The sequence below is a fragment of the Octopus sinensis genome, linkage group LG12 (assembly GCF_006345805.1).
Source record: "Octopus sinensis linkage group LG12, ASM634580v1, whole genome shotgun sequence".
In the NCBI taxonomy this organism is placed as follows: Eukaryota; Metazoa; Mollusca; class Cephalopoda; order Octopoda; family Octopodidae; genus Octopus; species Octopus sinensis.
Window position 1 is genome coordinate 5,156,543 of NC_043008.1, and position 16,391 is coordinate 5,172,933.

Here is a 16,391-nt window from a genome sequence, read left to right on the forward strand (position 1 = left end):
TGAATTTTAGCTTACAAAAAAAAAAAAAGACACTGGCAATATTTTCTTAGAGAGCAGGGCTTTTGGAATATGGCTGTCATTCATGCAACATTAACTTGGAAGGGAAGACCATCCTGGTAAGTATGTTAGTATTGCAGATCCTGTCTTGTTGTTTGATCTTAAGGATTCTCTGCAAACATTTCATCTGAAATGTAAATCTTGTATTTCTTTGATGAGTTGTTTGTGACTGAGAACTCAACCCCTGTACATCTCTGCTTTGGTAGATGTTCTGAGCTGTTTATTCTCCCATACTTAATAAACCTTGAGAGTGTGGTAGCTGTTTTGCAAGAGCACTTGTGTTAGGCTCTATAATCTTAGTCTTAGGTCCTCCTGTGCCGTGTGGCGCATTGGGTGGCACGGTGAATCACAAGTGGCACTCAATGATAACGTCATGGAATGGACGGGCATCAGTTCAGTGATGTATCTTGTCATTGGTAATGTGGTTCTCAGTATCTGCCAGAGGTATCATAGCTGAAATGCATTGATCCTTCGTGTGATCTTTGCTGATGTCTTCCATGTTTCTGCCATGTTTATTGCCAGTGGTATGACGATTGTGTTAAAGAGGCACACTTTGGTCTTGGTGGCAATCGCCCTACCTGCTCAGATGGGTTTGAGTCTTTGAAAGACAGTTGAGGCCTTCCCAATCCGGCAGGCAATGTCGCGTTCAGCGTCTCCATCATTCGTCACGATGCTGCCGAAATATGTGAACTCATCAACTTCCTCGATTTGCTGCTGTCCAATCATCAAGGGGACGCCATTGTTGTTCTCATCAACATATCCAATCCTCATGATCTTTGTCTTGTTTGCACTTATACGGAGTCTAATCTTGGCCACCTCGCATTCCAATCTCTCTGTCATTGTGCGAATGACATTCTTTGTTGCTCCAAGGAGCATGATATCATCGGCAAAGTCGAGGTCAGACAGGTACCCAACCCGCACCACGGAATCTCCACACATGACAAAGTCGATCGCTATAAGAAATAGGAGAGTGGATGGAATGTAGCCTTGCCATACACTAGTCTCAATGACAAAGTAGTCGATGTAGCCCTTCTCCATTTGAACGCAGCACCTTGACTTGTAGTAAAGGCTCTGAAAGGTGTCGACAAAATGCTCAGGAATGCTGAAATCATGAAACCACAATGAACTCCAGTGTATGTTGTCAAATGCCTTGACAAAATCATTTAGCATACATTTAGCAGGGCCATCAGATGTTTGACAACGGGATAACTTCCGTGCTTAAGCATCTCCACCGCCACTATATCCAGTCCCAGAAGGAGCCATAATATCGTCGTGATCTCACCTGTGTTCACTGCCAGATCGTTGTCGGGGATCAGTGGAGGACAAAGAAGTTAGCTGATTGAACGTCTCCTTAAAGTGCTTGACCCATCTCCTCACTTGATCTTCAACCATCAGTAATACCTTCTAATTCTTGTCCTTGATGAGCACCCTTTGTCCGCTTCTTGTTCTGGTAAGTTTTTGTATCATTTCGACCTGCTGCCTCCAATCCCGTTTGTCTTTTCAACAGCTTTTCTTCACTCCTTGATCGAGTGTCCAATACGTTTCTGATGCTTGTTGCTGGGCATCATCCATTTGCACTAGGTCTGTTATTTTAGCCTTTCGTCTTGCATCGATCAGGATCCACGTTTGATCTTGTATGCACCACGGCGCCTGCCAACAATGTTCTTGGCACTTTTGATAATTGCATCCTTGAACTTCCTAAAGCAGCTGCCAATGTGGCCCATGTCTGCGAGAGGTCAGAATCAGTTTCTCAGTTCCAACTAGAATTAATCAACTCTCCTTCAGTCTTTAAATTTCTCCACTGCAAAGGAGCAGGGGGACTCTGCACAAGTAGCAAGCACTTCAATCAAAACCAACACTTTCCAAGGAGGAGGTAATGATCTGAGCCTACATTCAGCACGTCCTCGGCACATCCAGCAGGACCGATCTCCACCGCTTACTAATTCAGACGTAGTCGACCTCGTTAAAGCTCCAACCATCTGGTGATCGCTACATTTTCTTGACGATGATACATAGAAAAGCATACATGGTCAGATAGAATCCATGCTGGCCCTCATTCATCAACTTAGCAGTCAACTCGATCGTCAGGTGTTTGGCAGACGTTATCACAGTTTCGGCCCTTAAACACAACCATTCTGTCTGTTGACCGGGGTTTGGTGCCTTCCCAGTCAGACTGTCTCACTGACTGCTCTCTTCAAGGTGGTTGCTATCCATACTGATGCTCTTTCTGCAGCTTCTTGCAATCTCTTGACAGCTTCTCTCCACTCCTTTCCACTCAGATCAAACTGACACATAGACCATCCAACGTACCCTCTGCACCCCACCTCCACTGCATACAACCACCGAGATTTCAAGTTATGTGCCTTGATCTTGTCAACCATCTCAGCCTTCTTAGCTTGCTTCATTTCCTCTGCCTCCCCAACACGGATCTCCCACAGCACCATCAGCTCTACAAACACCACCATCTTCACAGCTTGTGAGAAAAGAACAATGTCCAGTCATAGTGTGGTTTGTCCTAGGGATTGTTCCACTGCCCCAACTGTCACCATCCATTGCCAGCACCCAATCGCTTGCCATGCTCAGCCAAGTTGCACACTTTTATTTGGCAGCCCTTCTCATCATCAGTAAGGCACCGGCCGAAATGAAATTGATCCTTGGCGTTGGGGGCACAATTGCCAATTGGTTCCTGTCAATTGCATTCTGGTGGAATTATCCCATTCTGCTACAGTACTTGCAACACCTTCCACAGCTCCCAGAGCACTTTGTGGCAGTTCTTAAACAATTTGTATGACAAACTGTTCTGACCTGGTGCACTTCCAGCTCTCGCTTTCTTTACAAATTCTTGAACCTCTTTCATCGTGAGTTCTCTGATCGCAAAAGGAACCCTCGGTCCAGGTGGTCATATTAGGTCATAACACTCTGGCAGTTCCTCATCCTTACAAGCAAGTATGTTTTGCGTAAATGCCCCTGCACGTCTTCTGCTGTCGCCCCCAACACTCCAGATTTTCCAGTTTCAAACGGACTCTGAGAAACGATAGGGGTTTCTAAAGAACACCTTCCAGGCTCATTCTCTTGCTTTTCACTTCTGCACGATGTCATTTCTTCGCATCATTCATTAGCTGTCTCAGGCTTTGACATTTCTCCTCTGTCGCTGCTTTCTTCCACCTCTTCTTCATGTGTTGTTTCCAGATTTGTTCAATCGCTTTTTGCTGCCTTGACAGGTGTTTCTGTGGGACTAGCAGACATGGCAGTGCCTGCTCTTCTGTGCTAAACTGTTCAGTACATGTGTAGCAAATCTTGATCAAGAGCTGCAGTTTTCTTGAAGCTGTCCTCTGCAGCATACAACTGATCGTTGTACTTAGGTCTTCATTAAGTTGGTTCCAGCTTGCCTTGTTCTCACTCTTTGGCCAATGTATCCTCGGCTGCCTTACAAGTTGCACATCCTCCACTAAAGTTTTACAGGCACTGTGGTTTGCATCTGGTCCAGAATTTTCATCTGATTTATCTGTTGATTCCTCGACAGGATGGTGTGAAGTCACAGCAACTGGCTCACTCACCACATCAACCATCTCTGGCTCTTGTCCAACTGACCATTTGGTCTGCATTGATGTACTACGACATTGTGTTTTGGTCTGATGAATTTTCACTCCTTTTACTACTTTAAATGATTTCTTGCAATTTTGGCATTTGATAAGCCAAAGACGGCCCTTTCCGAAAATGGGAGCCAGTCACCTACCCAACCTGGCTCAAGGTGGAAAGATGGTTGCGGCAAGTTGGTAGCCTCTCATGGCATCCATGCTGGTTAGGTGGGTGCACAGCAACCACTGGAGGTAAAGACCCCTCCCGCTGTAGCTGTAGAATCTTGGGGCATGTCTTAAAATTCCACACTGAGACTTGCTTATAACTGGTATCCCTGGTGATGAGGGTGGGCTTCCCTGATCTCTGGCCTTTCAATATATATATATTGCAGAATTGGAGAAGTTCAAGGTTTGAAAGTAAAACCTTGAATCAGAGGGCCTTAAAGTTAAGTTAGCTAAGACTAAAGTTGTTATTCGGAAGAAAGGAGATAAGACTCTCATTCTGGCTGGCAAATGGCCCTGTTCAATATATAGGAAAGGAGTGGGATGTAATTCCATTCGCTGTACCAAGTGTAAGTTATGGACGCATAAGAGATGCAGTGGAATCATGGGAAGGTCACTTTTGTGTGTGACAGATGCACAGGAACAGTAAGTACTAAGAGCACGAGGGTCTTAAACTCTCTCAGATGCCCTGGAGGCTCTCTTGAGGTTGTAGATAGTTTCTGTTATTTAGGTGACCAAATTAGTAATGGTAGTGGATGCTCTGAAAGAGTTGTTTCTAGAATAAGAACAGGGTGGAGGAAGTTCAGAGAACTACTACCTCTGTTGGCAGCAAAACGGCTCTTTCTCAGGGTGGAAGGTAGATTGTATGATGCTTGTGTGAAAATGGCTGAGTTACATGGTGGTGAGACATGGGCTCTGATGGCGGAGGACATTTGAAAGCTGGAGAAGAATGAAGGTAGCAGGCTCCATTCAATTTGCAGCATCAGTGTGCCTGACCGAAAAAGCACAACTGTGTTGAGAGAAAAGTTAGGCATAAGAGGGATTAAATGTGGTCTGCAGGAGAGGAGACTGCATTGGTTTGGACATGGGATGTGTATGAGTGAAGACAATTGTATACAGAAGTGGCTGTCACCGAAAGTGGATGATATCTGTGGAAAAGGGAGACCCAGGAAGACATGGGATGAAGTGGTGAGGACTGATCTTAGGATGTTGGGTCTCAAGGAAGAAATGACAATGGACTGAGATGTTTGGAGATATGAAGTTCTAGAAAAGACCTATCCATGAAACTGAGTGCGAGAAGAGTTGTGCCCCACCCACATCGAACAACACACTTTTTTTTACCCATTCTATCCTAAGCAATCAAACTAAAACTCCTCTTCTCACTGCGTCTTTCTCTTCCTCATAAATCATGATTGTTTTCCAATCCCCTTTCTTGCCCTCACTGCCCTGCTGCTCCCCACACCCACACCCTATTTTTCTAACCAGGTTCTATGCTCATATTCTTGTTACTTGTGAGTACACCCTAGCACTACACCATCTCTCTTCTGCTCTCTCTCTCACACACTTTTGCTGTTTCTTACTCTTTCCCTTTGCTCACTCTCTCTCCAACTAATCTGAATTGTTGACAATCTCTACTAATCCCTATCTGCTGACCTAACAACTACTCATTCTTGATATGATCTGGATGATTGTCTGTGATTGCTCCTCATCCACACAGTCACATCAGGGAAATCCAGTTAATATCTGTCAAACAGCTGGAAGTTTCTGAGATGGTTTTTGAGGCATTTGTACCCCGCCCCTTCTGCTATGCATCTGGCCCACACAGTTGTTTTGTGTGTCCTAAACACAATTCCAGTCCACCCCTACCACCACCATCAGTACTAAAGTATGAGACATCTCCAGGAATGTTTCTAGACACTTGAAGAAATTTGGTTTTCCAGCCCCTGTTGGGGTATAAACAGCCAGCAGTCTTTGCTGTTGTTCATGACCTGGACCACCAACCTGCCATCTGGGTCCGAACAGATTCTCTCTTCTTTCGGCTCTAAGGATTTTTAGAATAGCACTGCTACCCTGCTTCCCAATCCCAACAAACCACAAGATGAGAATATCTCATAGTCGTCAAAGATGAGTGCTAGCATATGCTCTCTCCAGAAATCCTCGTCATGCTGATTTCTACCACATCTATGTTGAGCAAGTAGACTTGCTTTCAAACGGAACCCAGGTCTGAAGCATTTCCGCAGTCTACACTAATTAAAATCGTTTAGGTTAGAGGAAATAAAATGAAGAGACTACTTACCTTGGTCTTCATGGATGGCTGTTGAGATAGCTTTCTTTTTCAGTGAGAGGTGGGTGGGTAAGATTACTCAGGTTTTTTAAAATTTTTTTTGAGAGGTACTTACTAAACCCTCTGATGTATTTGGGGAATTTCTCTTTTAAGTTCAGATAGATATTCATTTTGATTTGTTTCAGATTTATGTCCGAGGGTGTTTTCAAGAGGAGTTCTTCCTCAATCAGTCCAATGTTGCTTTTCTGAACAACCATAAAGTTGATAAAAGAGGTATGTACATGAATGTGGAGCTGTTGGTCATGATGTTTGTGTTTGTGTTTGTTTCTGTGACTTTTTATTAATTTTGTGAAAGTGGTTTTAAAAGTTGGTTTTCTTGCTGTGATGAAGGTGTTGATGTTTTTGGTATTTAATTTTGTGATGGATTTTCTCTATTCCCATCATATCTGAAGGCCATCAATTCGAGCCAACCTCTGAGTCTTCCTCTTATCTCTGACAAAAGCCTTTTGGTGCAGTTTCAATAAACCTTCATCTCCTAATGAGGTCTTTGCTTTTGTGACACCTGAGTTAGCGAAAAGAGGCAGATGTGAGCTAGTTTTAGTTTTCTTACCTGGGTACTGTATGAATGCGTGCATGATGGTTTCATCGGCCTGCACGCATCTTGGCTGATGGCACTTCTGTACCTGTAGCATTTATCTGGAACATGCAAGGTTCCTCAGTAGCAGTGCTAGGCCAGGGATTTCTGGAAGCTATCCATTGGTCCCAGTTCAAAAGTTATCTGGAAGAGATCAGCTAGCTGATAATCTCTGACATCCAAAGTCTCCCCAAGAACACCGTTGCACCTTCCCTCCACTAATCTTCTACAGAACACTAAAGTAGACTTTCCACCTATCACAATGTTTGACAGGCTGAGGATTGTGAGCACTTGAAGACATTCTACTTTCCAAATGCCTTCTCTTGGTCTCTTTTTGACCAAGACTGCAGCTTTGTTGAAGAAACCAACTGGGGAAAAAACATGTCCGGTGAACTGTGACCACACCTGTTCTCTGTCAAGGAAGCATTGGAGATGTAGCCTTAGTGCATGTTTGTACATCATCAGCCACAGCATGCCCACTTTACCACACAGTGGATGTTGATAGCAGATAGATTACCTGGCCATCAGGACATGTCCTTTTCACAAGAAGCGATAGAGTATACAATCCAGTGTATTGAGACAGGGACAAGGCACAGTAGTCAAGCTGTAGAAGAGGACAAATGTGATGTACATATTAGCTACCTCTGCACGACCTTTCAGCGATAGATTCCTTTTGGCCTATTTCTGGGTGAGAGTAGTAACTCTGTGCATTACGTCATCCTAGTTTTTGTCTATCTGGATATCCAAACCAAACCCCAAGCAGTTTAACCATTTCGTCCGTCCAGCATGAACAACACAGTTGGGCAGCATGGACTTGCTTTTCCAGGTGCCAAGCTGAAATCCCACCAACTTTTCATGGTTAATCTTTGCTTCTGATACTACCTCATGGTCACTGAGAGCAGTGCCAATCATCCCAATGTCTGGTGAACTGTGACACCACGACAGTGATATCGTCGGTATATACCACTATGGATCTCACACATCCTAGATCCTACAGGATGTCCCTCAATGTTTCCAGCTTGTGTAGTATTGGTTTATAGTGTGCTACTAAAGTAATAGGTAAACAATGTGAAAAGTTAATGTTACAGTAAAAATGCAATGTAAAAGGTCCAATTCATGTGCTTTAGTGAAGCAGGAGAAATAACATCAGAAGGCAATTTAAAAAGAAACATTGTAATTTATTTAGTGAAGAACAAGTACTGACAAGTAGCGAGATATGTGGCCTGTAAGTGTATGTGTAAGTCAGGGTTTGAATGAATGAATTCAATAGTAGTAAGCTGTGATGAGCTAGCGGTTGGAAATAATAATAAGCTAGTAGTTGGAAGTAATTACGAGTTAGCAGGAACAAGAATGAACTCCTCGTGATATTGATAGCATTGTGTTGAAATGGACAGACAGTAAGATGACTTGCAAAGCGAATTTGATGTAAACACAATAGGATGTCTGTGATGTGGTCTGTGTGGTGAGTTTTATATAATCAAGAAGGTTGTGATTCTAAGCCAGTGCGAGAAACAAGGAGCTGTTCATAATGAAGAAGTGGTGTTAGTCATCCTGTGTCCTTCCACTGACTGTTGAGAATAGATGTTACTTGCATTGAAGTCTGCTGCTAATTAACTAAAGACATGATTACTGCTGCACGGGTGCCTGCTGTTTTTCTTAATACAAGGCAAGCTTTGATTAGCTGAAGTTGCCATGGTATAACCGTGTTAATACATGACAACAAACTATGGCTCCCTGACTTACTACAGGTTTGAGAGTCAGTATATACAAGGACAAGACAGGGCAACCTTGGCGGACTAAGCTCATGATGTTGAATGGTTCTGAGAGGTGACCATTCACTCTGACCACTGAACAGATGTTGCTGTGCATGGCTGTGACCCCACCCCTGAAAACAGATTCAAAACTGACTGCCTTTGAACCCTATAGGTGCTTTAGATTGATCTGAATTGATCAGGACCCTAACCCATGCCTGGTTATTTAGCTACTTTTTCTATATGTCATATGAAAGGGAGGTTATCATTGATGGATCTTTTTATGATGGCACACATCTCCACCTCCCAACCTGACCACCAACGACAAATGCCAACATTACAGCTAACACCTTAGCCAAAATTTTGAATTCTGCATTTAGAAGAGTTAAGGGCATAAAGTTCTCAATATAGTCCTCTCTGTTTGGGTTTTTTCTCCACAATGCCAATGCTCCTTAGCTCACAAAACTGAGAATTCTTCCATTCTGTTGCCAATTGCAGTAAACATTTGCCAAAAGGTCACCGAAAAAGTCTGGCATGTAAACGTAAAGCTTGTGGGGCAGACCATCCAAACCAGGGGATTGACCCATTGTGCAGCTGGTCATTGCCTCCTGTATTTCAGGATCTGTCATCAGCCTTTCACAACACTTTGCCTCCATCGCCAAGTGAAGGAAGTTAAGTCCATCCTGTGATCTGACTCACCACTACTCCTGAACGGTTGAGTGAAGTTCTATTGAAAAGTTGCACACATCTGTTTGGGTTCGATTAACATGTGCCCATCATAGTTTGGTAAAGATTGGATTGTGGATTTCTTACCATGTCGTGCTTCTGCCACTTGGGCCCATTGAATAGCTTTTGTCCCTTCATGTGTAAGAGTACATGCCTTAGCTCTGTCAACACAGCCTTTGTGTTTTGCATTGAAGAATTAGTTGATTCTGAATCTAATTGTGAGCATGTCAGTCATGATGCCTTTTCTAAAAACCTTATCTAACTTCCTGTCTATCTCTACCTCTACTCTGATTCTTTCTACTGACAGTCCTTTGCTAAACCCTATCAATTCTACTCTTATTGCCCTTTTCAATGCAAACCACCATATATTGTTGATGATTACTCCCATCAATGCTCCGCTGGTTTCTGAAATCTTTGCAGCTTCTAGTAACCGAGTCCCTTGTCTATGTAGGTTATCTAAGTCAGCTGTGCAGATCGTAATCAGAGTATTGGTTCATGACTGCAATCAGTTAAATGTCTCCAGTAATTTTAGCTCAAATTTTGTCAAGAAGTTAGCATAATTAACTACCACAGGGGTATCCATGGCAACTTCATCTGGTGGTAAAAAGTTTTGTTGAAATTTCATTGTGTTGTTTTAACTTCAGTAGAAATCAGATGGAATGCATTTGTTGGACCATTTTCCAAAAGCATCCATGCTTGGGGCAGTGGGTAGAAAGCCATTTAGCCACTCCATAAGTTAAGTCAGCCTACAAATTGGTAGCAGCGAAAGAAAATTTTCAAAATTTTTATGCATTTTTGGAAGGCCATAATATACAAGTGCTGTTTCTTTTTTGTTTGCTGTGTTTTAGATTCAGTGTCATTTATAAAATTTTTCTCCATTTCCAAAATCACCTTGTTAAGTTCTTTTTTTTGTAAATTGGGGTTTGGATCAGTATCTAATTTTTCATAAAAAGTTTTGTCACTTAAAGATTCTTCAGAAAATGGAATGTCCATATTTTGGTTCACCACTATGATTGCTTGGTTTTTGGCTTTTCTTCCCTCACTCTGGTTCTTTGCAATAGCTCCATCCCACACTCCACTTCAATATTCTCGATCCATTTTGCAGTCTTGTCTTTCACTGTCCTTACTGCTCATACAATTACTGGTGTGATTGTTACTTTCTTCATTTTCATTTTCCACATCCTAACCTTCTTTATTTTCTATTTGTGTCAAATAGCCATGACAGGCTATAAGGGGACATGTCTTATAAATTTTGTCAACAACTGTAATGTCTGTTTGTGCAAGAAAATGCCACAAATTTCACCAACACTCTGATTCAAAGATTCTCTCAGATTGGTCTTCATACCCTTTCCCATGTTCAAATATCATCTCTGGTAAAGTTTCCAATATATAACTCTACTAACTTGATCATGTTACCACTTCTTGTATACTTTCTGTACAAGCCTCAGCTATTCACAAACTAAATGTGCCACCATCTCCTCATATATACCACATAATCTACACAGAGGAAGCATTGCTTCTCCAAACACATGCCTGCTCTTGGCATTTGTTGTAATAGATTGGGCTTTAGCAGCCATTTGGGACTCTGTTTTTTTCTCTCTGATCCAGTTTTAAGGATTCTCTCCTCTTTCTGTTGGCTTCCAAAACTGACCTATTTCTATTTTTCTCTTGATGCCTGTTAATTATTTAATGGTATACTCAAATGTATTGCATTTAGAGTCTGTCCTTGATGCTAGCTCTCAACTAGTTTCTTTAGACATTGACGATCCTTCAAACAATTGTTGATTAGCAAAAGATTTCTGTATTAATACAATTCTTGTAGATACTTGAATATCATGTCGGAAACTACATAGTTTGTTGGTAATCATACCTGGAGTACCAATAATTACTGAATTACTTTTGCAGAAACGCTCCACAGTCTTTGAATTTCCCTAAGTCTTATTAGTTTCCTATTTCTTTTTTCCTGTTCTTTAATCATATTAGCAATGAATGCAAATTTAAAACATGATGACCAGTTACATCATTCTTTTATTACATCTTAATGTGGTACTTAATGATAAATGAATCTATCAGCCAGTTGTAACAAACTTAAGTTTAGCCACACATCTTGTTAATGTTTGGTTTTGTCATAGAATCATTGGAAAGTTTTGCAGGCTGTGCACAAGGGTTTGAAAATAGACTTGTTAGTATGTCGAGTGTTTGCATTACTCAGGAATATCTTAAATTATAAAGCAGCAATTGTGGCTCTAAGAGACAGTATTTCTTGAGATTATTCAATAATGAAATATAGTGGGGTTCAGCAGAATGTGGAGAAACAAAAAGAAATCAATTGAAATATGTTTTGTTTTTAATGTTTATCTGAATTTTCTTGTAATAGATCCTAGATGACCACTCTAGAATTGAGCATTTAAATACACTCAATCAAAAACAGAACAAAATATGTCTACTAATTCATCTTTCATGTTTTCTATGAGAAAATAAAACCAATTCTAATGTCAGAAAGTGAACATTATTAACCTTCTGCATCAATTTCTTATTGTAGCAATTTAGGGCTCCATTTCACAGAATAAACTGTGATGTGTCCTGTTAGGCAAAGCATGTTTAACCCTTTTGATACCCACCTACATGCAACCACCCTTGTTTCTATCATACAAATTCTGTTTTTAAGTCATCTAAAAACTTTCCATAAAAATTCCATATTGATTCATGTTCTAATCACAGCTTAGTAACGAGTTCTTTTACTAGATTCTTTATTACTTTCAAAATTAATTGAAACCAAAACCGTCCATGCTGACAGAAATGCAGCAACAACATAATTCAAAGCATTACTTCTCCATTTCATGGTTGTATTTATCATGGATTCATCTATAACTTCTCACTCTCAATTTTTTTGGCTGTCTTAATTGTCAGCCTCATAGTAGTCAAATCAAATTCGATGACTGGTGTCTGTGCTAGCAGTGTGCAAAGAGCACCATACAAGCGCGATCATTGACAGAGTGGCTAACCAGCTTCCGTGCCAGTGGCACTTAAAAGGCACCATTCAAACGTGATCGCTACCAGCTTTGCATTACTGGCACTTGAGCCCCATGCTAGTAGAGTATTAAGAGCACTATCTGAGCACGATCATTGCCAGAGTGGCTATCTGGCCTCCGTGCCGGTGGCACGTAAAAGACACCATTCGAGCGTGATCGTTACCAATGTCACCTTACTGGCACCTGTGCCGGTGGCATGTGTAAAAGATTTGAGCGAGGTTGTTGCCAGTACCGCCTGACTGGCCCCGTGCCGTGGCACGTAAAAAGCACCCACTACACTCTTGGAGTGGTTGGCGTTAGGAAGGGCATCCAGCTGTAGAAACTGCGAAATCAAGATTGAGGCCTGGTGCAGCCATCTGGTTTGCCAGCCTTCAGTCAAAATCGTCCAACCCATGCTAGCATGGAAAGTGGACGTTAAACGATGATGATGATGATAGTAGTCATCAGGTTCAAACATCCCGTTGACTTACCCAACTAGATATGGCTGTTGTAGACTGTCGCTGAATACATCAGAGGTCAAAGAAACACAGAACAAGACCAAGCTTTATCTTTTTAATGGAATTGGTAAAACCATGTGAAATTCTTCCATTTTTAAAAAAAAAGTTGTTCAGATTCCTCTGGAAATTATTGTTTACAGTGTAGACAATTCTCCTCTTATAAACTATTGGTGCAAGTAGTGACCTACTCTTATGTACTGTTAGTGTGGTCTTTATAGTGGCCAACTCTTCTTATGAACTATTGGTGGGCTCTATGTGGTTAACATAGTAGCCATCTCTTCTGTTTATTGTGTAAACAACTTTAATGAAAATTAAAAAAATTGAACAACTTCTTAAATCTGAATTATATTTCGTTTTGGGATTTGGTTTGCAAGATTTTTTATATGAGTTCGTGTGTTGAAGCATATTCTGTTGTGTCTGGGGAGAGTCATTTTCTTTTTGTGCCTTATTATGTAACACACTCACTGGTAAAATTTCCACTTTTTTCTTATTTTTATTGTCCTAAACATTTTCGTTGCATCTTGCAACCTTTTCAATAGTTTTGACTCTGTCCGTTATTTACACCGAGTTCCCTTTTGTTTGTGTGTGTGTGCCCATGCATGCATGTACGTATGTATGTATGTGTGTGTTTGCATGTGTATGTATGTATATATGTGTGTGTATGCATATGTATGTATGTGTGTGCACCTGTATGTACGTATCCTGCACATTTATGTGCTTGCATGTCCGTGTTTGTGTATTTTCTATGAAATAAGTGGAAATTTTGCCGGTGAGTGTGTTACATTGTAAGGCACAAAAACAAAATGACTCTCCCCAGACACAACAGAATTAATCTGAATTGTTTTCTTTTTATACATTTAAAATCTGTTTGTGTAAAAACAATGGTGGCATTTACCATATTCTTATTTTTTTCATTACTGTCTTTACCTTTTTGTTTTATATATTTTCCTGTTCTGATAACTTGTCCTTTTTACCATTCTGTCTTTAATTCCCATCTTTTTTTGTACTTGTTTCATTCTGTCCTTCATGTTTGCTCATATCCTAGCAGTAATTTGTTATTAATGCCACCAAATTAAACAGTATTATCCATAAAGTGTCAAAATAATGATGATCTTTGGTCAGTAACTGATGAGGGGTGAGCATGCCCATGTCCTTTGTGTGTTTTTTCTGTTTTCATATGTTCCTTCTTTTTCCCCCCAAATCATGTTTTAATATCTGTCTGTCTGTCTCTCTCTCTCTCTCTCTCTTTCTCTCTCTCTCTATATATATATATAAATTGACAGAATGAGATAAAAAATATCCAAGGCTGTGAATAGTTTTCAGAACATTTATAAAGTAAAGGTCTTACAGCTGTTTCCGGGACATTTTATATATCCCTTCATCAGAGACGGTGCAAGAAAATGTTTGAGTATTAATCATTGTACTCAAACATTTTCTCGCACCGTCTCTGATGAAGGGATATATAAAATGTCCCGGAAACAGCTGTAAGACCTTTACTTTATAAATGTTCTGAAAACTATTCACAGCCTTGGATATTTTTTATCTTATTCTGTCAATTTATATATGCATGCTAATATATGGCCCACGTTGGACTTCTCATTTGTATCATTATCAAACCTGGAGCTTAACCATGGTCTATCCATAGCAATTACTTGGCATTTCCCGACACCTTTTGAGTTTACTTGACACCAATTAATCATGCAGTATCTTATAGCTTTAAGATTTTGACGATGTGTTTATTTTTAGAATGACATTATAGGGAAGGTATGACAAGCTAGATCTGGACAGTTTGACCATAAGAGGGGTAGAATATTTGATTTGGATATTGCCTGTTGAAATGCTGAAATGTGAAGTGTCTCTTACTATAACGTCAGGTCTACCAAAGTTTTATGAGTGAAATTTGGTCAACAGAAACTATGTGGATAGCGACCGGAGACGGTATTCTTGTTGTTGGGTAATGACTAAAACCTGTTGTTCAGTTTAATACCATCAGGTTGGGTCTTGAAATGCTTTCAACAGAAGCATTTAGGTCAGGTGTATGGTTTGAGGTAAAGGCATTCCCTACTTCCCAATGATCTCAAAAATCTTGGAATTGATCATTGAGTGCTTGCATCTACTCTAGTAGATTCTTCTGATTTGAATATTTTGAGGGGATTCATCTCTTTTTATAGTATTATTGAGTGTGTAGGGGTGGAGAGAGATACAGGATAGTAAAAGAGTGTGAGGAATAGGGAGAAAGTGAGAGAGAGTGTGTGTGCCTTTGTATCTGAAAGGAGTGTCAATGGAAAAGAGAGGGAAAGAAAGAAGGAAGAGAGAAAGAAGAAAAAATGTGTTTACATCTATACAGCTGGTCAGTTCTTTCAATAGAAAGTGACAAGTTGATTCTTGGCCTTTAAAATGGCAAAACCAGGTGGCTACTCTAAGGGGCGTCTTGTTTTGATAAAAGTTATTTTTCAAAAAATTGTCTGGATTTATTATTGTCATCATCATTGTCCAGTGAGAGTGTGTGTGTGTGTATTGAGTCTCCCGTCACTTAAAGCATTAAACAAAGGTTACAGATCAATGATGATAATTCATCTGTGATGTAACTATTTCAGTTTCACTCAAACCCCGCCACATATACTCATTTGCTGAACAAATTTTTCTCGAGAATAATTAAACAATCACAAAATAAACTTAATTTACACTTTTTTTTTTGCTTTTAATATTTATTTGTCTATAAAATTACATTTACCTCAAGTTTGCTTCTGGCTTTTGTCGTTCATTTTTAAAAAAAATATTTGATATAAAACTCAATTCTCTTCTTTGTTGCCATTTTAAACACAACGTTGAATAACATATTTGTTGTCAAGAATAAATTTTACAAAAATAATTTCATTTCTTTGCCTATCATTTTATATGTGTGTGTGTGTTTGTATGTATAAATGTGTATATATGTGTATGTATATGTATACATATACATGGACATATGTATATATGTATGTATATATATGTATACATATATATTGATATATATATATATAGCTTCCAAATAGGAAAGCCTTGTGCTAGAAAGAGCAGTAGAAAACTCAAACCACACAAGGCTTTCCTATTTGTAAGCCTCTTAATGTGTTTTAATGTACATGATATTTTTATGTGAATAATATATAGTCTATTGACTAATTTTTTCGTGCTAGGCCACTGGTAATAATAATTTCTATAATTCTTATTGCCCTAATATTATTTATTATGCTTAAATATATAATGTATATATATATATATATATATATAATGCATATATACATATGGGAGAGAAACCACTATGTGGACACCCTTATGCTAGAAATATATCCGCTGTGGTAAGACCATAGCAGATCTATTTCTAGCATAAGGGTGTCCACATAGTGGTTTCCCTCTAATATGTATATAATACAATTTTACTGAACCTTCAGTTTTTTTATATGCTAGACCACTGGTGTGAAATTGATGTTAATTAAATTAACATCTAATTTCTCTCCCTCATTTTAAATTTATATATAATGCATATATATATATATGTATATTAGAAAAAATAAGTATTCAGAAATCTGGATGGTTGTACATTTACAGATTTTTATTAAGATGTCACATGTTTTTATAAATCGTAATAGCCTAGCCTGTATAATAATGTCCTCACAGTGTACAAGAAATTATATGCATTTCTGTTTCATTGAGCTCATTCACAAGACATTTTCTCTAGTCCATTATTGCCCATCTTAATATCTTCATTTTTTTAAAGAATTGTTCCTTACCTTCATTCCCACTATTTCTGTAATGATTTGTACTGGATGAAAGACCACTTTTGTAAAGT

At 39.6% G+C, this 16,391-nt stretch overlaps 1 long non-coding RNA gene across 2 annotated transcripts; it reads left to right on the forward strand.

The window, feature by feature from the left end:
* Positions 1–138: 138 nt before the first annotated feature.
* LOC118765574 lies at positions 139–12,893 on the forward strand. Of its 2 annotated transcripts, XR_005001433.1 has the most exons (3): positions 5,138–5,149; positions 11,302–11,953; positions 12,506–12,893. It is a non-coding gene; the product is annotated as an uncharacterized LOC118765574 (long non-coding RNA). The 2 variants fall into 2 exon arrangements; XR_005001432.1 differs by having other exon boundaries at positions 139–11,953.
* The last annotated feature ends 3,498 nt before the right edge of the window (positions 12,894–16,391 follow it).